General features: G+C 48.8%; 2 non-coding genes across 2 annotated transcripts; both read left to right on the forward strand.

Moving 5' to 3' along the window:
- Positions 1–326: 326 nt before the first annotated feature.
- On the forward strand, positions 327–400 carry trnan-auu (transfer RNA asparagine (anticodon AUU)). The gene has a single exon. It is a non-coding gene; the product is annotated as a tRNA-Asn (tRNA).
- A 5882-nt stretch (positions 401–6282) lies between these two features.
- trnae-cuc (transfer RNA glutamic acid (anticodon CUC)) lies at positions 6283–6354 on the forward strand. The gene has a single exon. It is a non-coding gene; the product is annotated as a tRNA-Glu (tRNA).
- Positions 6355–8544: the final 2190 nt, after the last annotated feature.

The raw sequence follows: 8544 nt of genomic DNA on the forward strand, positions 1-8544 counted from the left end.
ACCCGCGACATTGAAAGAATTCTCTGCACATCAGGAATTCAAGCCCATTCTCGGCTGGGGGCCAATGAGAAAATTCGGGAAGAGGCAAAACACTGAAAGGCTCGGAGGGCGATGGTCCCGGTGTAGGAGAGCTCGTTCCTCGTGACATGGATGTGCCTGCAGATGGTGGGATCAGGCTGTTCCCATGTCTCCATAATGAATGTCCGAGGCTTTATTGTAGAAAAGTAAAACTGATCGAGGACAATGGTAATTTTGGGCGGGGCGGGTTGAATTATGAATTGAATAGTAAGTTCCTCAAAGACACTGTGCAAGCAGTGGTGGGACCCGTCTCTGAGGCGCAATCGGTCAGCGCGTTCGGCTATTAACCGAAAAGTTGGTGGTTCGAGACCACCCAGGGATGGGGTGTTTCTGGTTCTCACTCCTAACGCTTTATTGGCTGCTAATGTGCACGTTTTTCATGGTTTCAGGAAATTGTTTCCCAATGATTTTGTCTGGCAGCTCAACTTTTGTATATCTATTCCCCAGGGTGGAGGAAGTCCAAAACTAGAGGTGTTTAGGCTGAGAGGGAAAAGGTTTAAAAGGGACCGAACGGGGTAACTTTTTCACGCAGAGCGTGACATGCGTTTGGAATAAGCTGCCAGAGGCAGTGGTCGAGGCTGGTAGAATTACAACATTTAAAAGGCATCTGGATGGAGGTCTGAATAGGAAGGGCTGAGAGAGATATGGCCCAAATGCTGACAAATGGATCACTCGGTTAATTTAGGAAATGTTGTCGGAGTGGACCGAAAGGTTTGTTTCTGTTCTCTGCAACTCTATGGCTGTATTTCTACATATTCTGAACCAATTTCACAAGACTAGGAATAGGCCATTCCAGGTTTAGTGGCTGTCCTCAACTGTGGCCAAACTGTGCAGATTTCAATGCAAGTTTCAGAAATATGTCTGCAGCTTTTTTTAAACATTTGAATGTGCTTTCAGACATTACTGATGTTTCTGAATACATCATTTTAGCTATTCTCAATGTTAAAGGTCAGCCATTTCTCACGCTTCCCATCCCCACCCCCACCCCAGGTCGTCATCACCATCCATTGTCTCTCTATCATTAGAAGGGTTTGATACAGCGATCAAAGAGGGCTCGAGGCACGAGAAAGGACGGGGGGAGGGTACTCAGAGTGAGATTTGACCGGGGGCGCAGAGACTGGGGGAAGAGAAAGAGAGAAAATGGGTAGGAGAGCAGAGCATCAGGGGTAGAGAATGTATGGGGGTACACAGGGTAGGAGCAGAGAGAGAGAATGTGGTGAAGAGGATTGGGGAGGAGAGAGAGAATGGGGAGTTGCAAAGTGTGAAGTGAAAGAAATTGGTTGCAGAGTGTGGGGAGAGAGAATGGAAGGAGCAGTGGGTGGGGAGAGAATGGACTGGGGCAATGGGTGGGGAGAGAATTCATGGGGCAGTGGATGGGGAGAGATTGGACGGGGAGCAGTGTTCAGGACAGAATGGACACGGGGCAGTGGGTGGGGAGAGAATGGACAGGAGTCAATGGGTGGGGAGAAAATGGATGGGGATAGTGGGTGGGGAGAGAATGGACGGGGGAAGTGGGTAGGGAGAGAATGGACGGGGCAGTGGGTGGGGAGAGAATGGACGGGGCAAAGGTTGGGGTGAGAATGGACAGGGTAGAGGGTGGAGAAAGAGGGCAACAATGAATGGCAGGAGAAGGTGGGGGAGAGAAGGAATGGATGGGGGCAGCGTGTGGGAGGTGATAGAAAATGAGTGTAAGGGAAGGGACTGGATTTGGGAAGGCAGAGGGTGGAGCGATAAAGGGAATGGATGGGGACAGAGGGTGGATGAGGGACTGGACAGAGGCAGAGGGTGCAGAGATAGAATGGACGGGGTGGGGAGAGTGGCATGTGTGGGAGAGAGAGAGAAGGGGCTGGTAGGTTAGGGTAGAGAGAGAGAGAATGGGCAGGGATGCTATGGGTGGCGGTGAGGAAATTGACATGGGACGCTATGGGGATGATTGGATGGGGAGGTGAAAATGCATCCCACCCACTCCCAGCATCCCCTTCTCTGCACATGTGCAGTGCAGACTTTTCTGAATGACACGAGAGACGAGTCTGGAACACTGTGTGAGTGCAGTCACCCGCACATGCTGGCATCAGCAAACCACTGCCTTTCTGTTTTAAAAACTAAATAAAGATGTGGGCTATATACTAAGGATGGCGAGATGTGACTGAGAAACTGAACAGAGGGTCAGCACTTTCAGGAGAGGGGAGCTGGGCAAAGGCAGGAGGATGGAAGGATGAATTTGGGTTGGAATCCATTGAAAGGTGGAAGAATTGAGAGACAGAGATTTCGGGGAGAAGATAGAGAAGGTTGCTCTGTGCAAACCAAAATTCTCTCATCCTATTTTCTGCCCTGCACTGACAGCAGTGATCTGTTTTCTCACGTTATTAGCAGAGGAGGATTTGCTTTTCAAGCATGGACAAGAAATTTAGTCAGGGCCTGAATATCTGCAGTGTTTGAATCCAGGAGGGGAAATGTTTGTCTGCAGGAAATGATTTCAAATATCAACATGCATTGAGAATCCCCGTGAATGCACACAGCCTGCGTGGGAGTCCTCAAGGGTTCTAATTCCGGAGAGGACTTTAATTTTTCAAGGAAATGTGGACTAGTGTTCTCGCTATAGACGAGGCCTTCATTGGATCATTGAATCTGCCGAGTAACAACGACCCCTGCCCCGTGGAAACTCTATGGGAGCAAATTGAATTCCTCAAACTGATTGTAGTGTCACCATGATTGGGGAGAAGCCAATCGATTGCCGAGAGCTGGAGAGGGGATTACTCGCAGCGCCAGGGACCTGGGTTCAATCCCACCCTCACAGTGACTGTGTGGATTTTGCACTTTCCTATCCCTCCCCCACCCCCTGTCCGCGTCGGTTTCCTCTGGGTGCTCGGGTTTTCTCCCATTTTCCAAAGATGTGCAGGCTAGAGTGGATTGGGCGTTCTAAATTCAGAGATTAGCTGTGGGGTTATCGGGTGGGTCAGGGGGTGGGGTATGTTCTTCGGAGGGTCAGTGTGGACTTGGTGGGCCAAACGGCCTGTTTCCACAGTGAATCCCCCAACGTGTCTGCAGCCTGGCTTCCAGCTCCATCTCTCTGTGCCGAAGCTCCTCCAGTATGTGTATTCCTTCGTTTCCAGCACCAAGAACGTCTCACCTTCTGCAAATCGAAAGACAAGTCCCACCCTGCCCTCTCCAATGTGTGTTGTGTAACTGCTTAATCATTTTTAGTGGCTAAGCAAAGGCTGATAGCCAAGTTCGGAATCCAGGAGGATGGCCTCAATCACGACCTTGGGTCATTTCACATGACAGGTAACCCCACTTCACTGTTACGCTCGCTCTCTCTCTCTCACACTCCCTCACACACTCTTACATACTCACACGCTCGAACAGAGCCTTTCCGATAGACATGCTCTCTCTCAGACACACACTAACACACCACCCCACTCACACCCACGCATACATCTTCGCACATGATTATACTCCATCACACACACACTTTACCCAGCATGCACACTCTCTCTCTCATGCATGCACTCACACATTTGGGGTGAATTTGCATTTGCAGGATTATACAGGTGGAAATAGAACCAGTCTGACTCAAGATTGGGATACAGACAGATCTCACCTCATAGCTTTCATGCGTTGTTTGATGTGAGGTGTTACCTCCTTTTATAAAACATCAAGTTTCCTGGAGAACGTGACTTAAAAGAAGTTCTGGAATGTACATATTAATGAACCGAAATCTGCAGCCCATTTTAAAAGATGAAAGATTTAACAGCAATCTAGGTTTCTTCAATACATCACTTATGTTGAATGACACTATAATGTTTTTGCGATATATTCTGTGTCTTGTGATTCTACACCACAGCTACCTGAAGAAGGAGCAACACTTCGAAACCTAGTGCTTCCAAATAAACTTGTTAGAATAAACCCTGGTGTTTGTGAGATTTTAAAACTTTGTTTCTAGTGAATACAGCACACCTCCCACCGTTGCTAGTAAACTTTGCAATGCCAATGAAACAATGAACCTGAAGTCCTGAAAAAATATACAATTTGTAACAATATGAGCTACTCATTCACTGGTCCTTCTGAGACATGACATTAGTGCTGGAGGCTGAAAGAAATGAGGAGCTTTAAAACAAAACCTGTTGGACCTCACAGAGTCTAAGCCGGGCGGTAAGTTCAGGTAACCTTTACTATGACCCTATTTTGTTACAGCTTCAGATTTCCCCAGGAAAAAGGCTTACAAAAAGTAGTTTTTAAAGAAAACACCTCCATCTCAAAATGCACCCACTCTCCCCTCCCCACATTTTTTGTTGGTCAGCTGAGTTGTCCGTTTGTAACTGGATCCCTGGTACAGCCGGGTAAAACATGCAGCTGGGATGACTGAGTGAACCCTTTCCCGCAACGGCAGTTTCCTTCACTAAAAAGGTCATGAGTGAATCAGATGGTGTTTTTACCCCCTAAAAGTGATTTCATCCTTAGATTATGAAGTCCAGATTACTGACCGAACTCTAATTCTGCCATCTACCGCAGTGGGATTCGAACCTGTGACGCCCCAGTGCTGGGTTGATCGGAGCACTTCGCCATCACGCCTTCCATCCCCTTATGCCGGCACGTGAACTCGATAGTGCCTCCTCAGGTGGGAGGAGCAGGTGAAGCCCTTTTGGAACTTACAGCAGGTGAATGTCCTCCCTCCAGTGTGGACCCACTGGTGGGTCAGCAGTGCAGCTGACTGAGTGAACTCTCCCCTGCACATGGGGCACGTGAATGGCTTCTCTCTGTCTGAACCCCTTCCTGCACACTGAGCAGGTGAACGGCCTCACCCCGTTGTGAATGCGTCTGTGGGTTTCCAGCATGGATGGGGAAGGGAATCCTTTCCCACAGTCCCCACATTTCCACGGTTTCCCCATTGGGTGGAGCTTTCCTTGTGTTGCTCTGGGTTTGAAATTACAAATAGAGCGGGGACATAGTCTTTCCCACTGCGAGGGGTGTGATTTTAATTCCCCAATCTGAGAAAATGGTTTGAAGCACTTCTCACAGTCAGCGCAAAATAAGAAAACTGTACATCCCTTCGGGTCTTCCATCCTGGGCTGACAGCGTTGATTTTAAATGGCTGTCCAGTCAGTGTCGATTCGTTTTGGCTGAAAAAATCTTCCTTATCTCATCCCAGCATTTCTTGCCACAAAAAAACTGTGCGGCAGAGTTCATGTATATATTTCCTTGTATGGTATTTTGTAAATTACATTCGTTTTCTGGTTGCTTGTATAGCGTATTTCAGGTTCATTAGCCGCTGTTTAAGTGAGTTGGTAGGTTTGTGGGCCACCATGATGCTGAGAGGGTTGAGTTGTCTGGACATCATTTCCCAGATGTCTTTAATGTAAAGTAATGTGGCTAGGGTTTCTGCAGACGTTGTTTCTGCTTGTGTCAGTTTGTTGATGTGAAATCGGCACACTGGGTTTATTGGGTCGGCAAAAGTGAGGACTGCAGATGCTGGAAACCAGAGTTTAGATCAGAGTGGTGCTAGAAAAGCACAGCATGTCAGACAGCTTCCGATGAGAAGGAAAATCGACGTTTCGGGCAAAAGCCCTTCATCAGGAATAGAGGCAGGACCCCTCCAGGGTGGAGAGATAAATTGGGGGTGGGGTGTGCTGGACCAAAGGTAGCAAAAAGCACAATAGGTGAATGGGGTTGGGGATGAAGGTGACAGATCAGAGAGGGGGGTAGAGCAGGTAGTTGGGGATGGAGATTGGCAGGTAGGCGAGGTCATGAGCACAGCGCTGAGCTGACAGTTTGGAATTGAGGTAAGGTGGGGGAGGGGAAATGAGGAATCTGATGAAGTCTACATTGATGGCCTGGGGTTGAATTTATCCCAAGTGGAAGATGAGGCGTTCATCCTCCAGGCATCGGGTGGGGAGGGAGCGGCGATGGAGGAGGCTCAGGACCTGCATGTCCTCGGCAGAGTGGGAGGGGGTTTGAAATGTTGGGCCATAGGGCGATGCGGTTGATTGGTGTGGGTGCCCTGTAGATGTTCCCTCAAGCGATGTCACTTAATTCTGCGAGCAGTCTCCACTCTCCCCAATGTAGAGGAGACAGTATCAGGAGCAATAATTACAAGAAATGACATTGTTGGAGACACAGGTGAAAGCCTTCGACCGACCACGGCCCGGATTCGATTTTAGGGAAGGGAACAAATTTTCAGTAGAGCTATTAGGATCTGTCTGCATCTCCCTGGTGGTCTAGTGGTTAGGATTCGGCGCTCTCACCGCCGCGGCCCGGGTTCGATTCCCGGTCAGTGAAACCGTTTTCAGGTGGTTTGCAGGCTACTTGTTCTTCGTGAATGCTCTGTACAGTCATTTTTTGATCTTCGGAGTTCCTGGGTGCTGCAGTGTGTCGTGGCTCGTTGAAATCGTGTCCTGATTCAGATTTGTTTGTATGTGTAGTGGTGATTGCTTCTGTAGTTAAGTTCTTGGTTCGCGTGTGTTGTTTTCCTATAGACGCTGTTTTGAATTTACCATTGACTGTTCGCTCGACTGTGACATCTGGAAATGGCACTTTGTTGTTGTTCTCCTCTTTTGTGAATTTTATGCCAGGAAGGATATTGTTGATGGTGTTGTAGGTTTCCTCTAATTTGTTTAATTTTTTGATGGTAAAAGTTTCATCGCTGTAGCAGACTCTAAGTTTGGGTTGGATCGTTGGAAAGGCTGTTTGTTCGAGTCTCTGCATTATTGCTTCTGCGAGGAATCCTGACGCTGGTAGTTTCAGGGTATTTCGTTGATTTGCTGGTAGGGCTTGTTACTGAATATGAAGTGGGTGGTAAGGCACAGTTCCCCGAGCTTGACAGTGCTATCTTTGCTGATGAAGTTGGTTCTGTGTTTTTGTCTTTAGTTCTTCGAGTAGTGTCTTCAGTTTTCTTTGGCCACGTTGATGCTAATGGATGTGAACAGAGCTGTCATGTCAAAGGACAACATTATTCCATCTCCTTCTGTCTCAGTGTCTTTGGTGATCAGGAATTCTTGGATGGAATAAATGGAGTGGAGTGAATCTTCGACTAGGTGCTTTAGCCTTCAGTGCAGGCCTTTGACTAGTCTGTATATTGGTGTTCCAAGCAGTGAGACTCTGGTCTAAGGGAGGTTCCTGGTTTGAAGGGGAGGAGATCAACAACAAAGTGCCATTCCTTGATGTCACAGTAGAGCGAAGAGTCAATGGAGAACTTCAAACTGGCATCTACAGAAAAACAATGCACACAAACCAAATCCTTAACCACAGAAGCAATCATCCCAACACCCACAAAAGAAGCTGCATCAGGAGATTATTTCAACGAGCCACTACACACTGCAGCACAGAGAAACTACGAAGAGCACAAGAGAAATACGTATATAGTGTATTTAAGGAGAACGGGTCCCCAATAAACCCCCTCCACCGATTTCTCATTGATGCTTTCAAGTTGACTCTCAAAAATTCGGTTTGACCCTCCATTCTTTCCTGTTTTGAAAGCTTTCGCAATCCTCTCACTGAGTATTGGAGTTGGGAGGTTATGTTGTGGTTCTCGAGGACATTTTTTCGACCACTTTCGGAATATTGTGTACAATTCTGGTCTCCCTCCTATCAGAAGGATATTGTGAAATTTGAGAGGGTTCTGAAGCACCAATGGGTCTACAGAGACGAAGAGGCCCTTCTGCTGCCCTGAGTGTGGGAAGGCCTTCAGTGATTCCTCTGCCCTGCTGACGCACCAGTTGGTCCACACCGGGGAAGGCTGTTTATCCGGCCCCAAGTGCGAGATGGCCTTCAGCATTTCTTCCCACCTGTTGAGACACCAGTGGGTCCATATTGAGGAGAGGTCGTTCTTCTGCCCGATTGCAGGAAGGGCTTTGCTCTTTCTTCCGACCTGCTGGCCCATTGGTGGGTCCACATGGGGGAGAGGTCGCTCAGTTGCGTAAGTGCAGGAAGTACTTCGTCAATTCCTCAGGCCTGCTGATGCACCAGTCCGTCCACACCGGGGAGATGCCATTCTCCTGCCCGAATGTGGGAAGGACTTTACCCGCTCCTCCACACTGCTGAAGCACCAGCTGGCCACACGGGTGGATGGGGTCGGAGGGGGGAGGCCTTTCTGCTGCCCTGAATGCGGGAAGTCCTTCAGCAATTCCTCCGCCCTGCTGAAGCACCAGTGTGTCCACACCGGGGAGAGGACCTTCAGCTGGCCCGAGTGTGGGAAGAGGTTCATGTTTTCCTGCAACTTGCGGAAGCACCAGCGGGGTTACCAGCGCTCCCGGCAATCAGATCCCACCGGTGACGCTGCCTTGAGTCACCCCCAAGGACTGAACCTCCTGCCAGTTCTGACAGTGGGTGCAGTGGGGGAGTAGGTAGGCTGTATTTGTTTTCTTCTGGACTGCAATTGCCTCCCCCACCCCCCACAACCACAACCTCATGGTGGCTCACGGTTGGCACTGCTGCCTCATGGCACCAGGAACCCAGGAATACTTCCATCCT

The sequence above is a fragment of the Chiloscyllium punctatum genome, chromosome 36 (assembly GCF_047496795.1).
Source record: "Chiloscyllium punctatum isolate Juve2018m chromosome 36, sChiPun1.3, whole genome shotgun sequence".
NCBI lineage: Eukaryota > Metazoa > Chordata > Chondrichthyes > Orectolobiformes > Hemiscylliidae > Chiloscyllium > Chiloscyllium punctatum.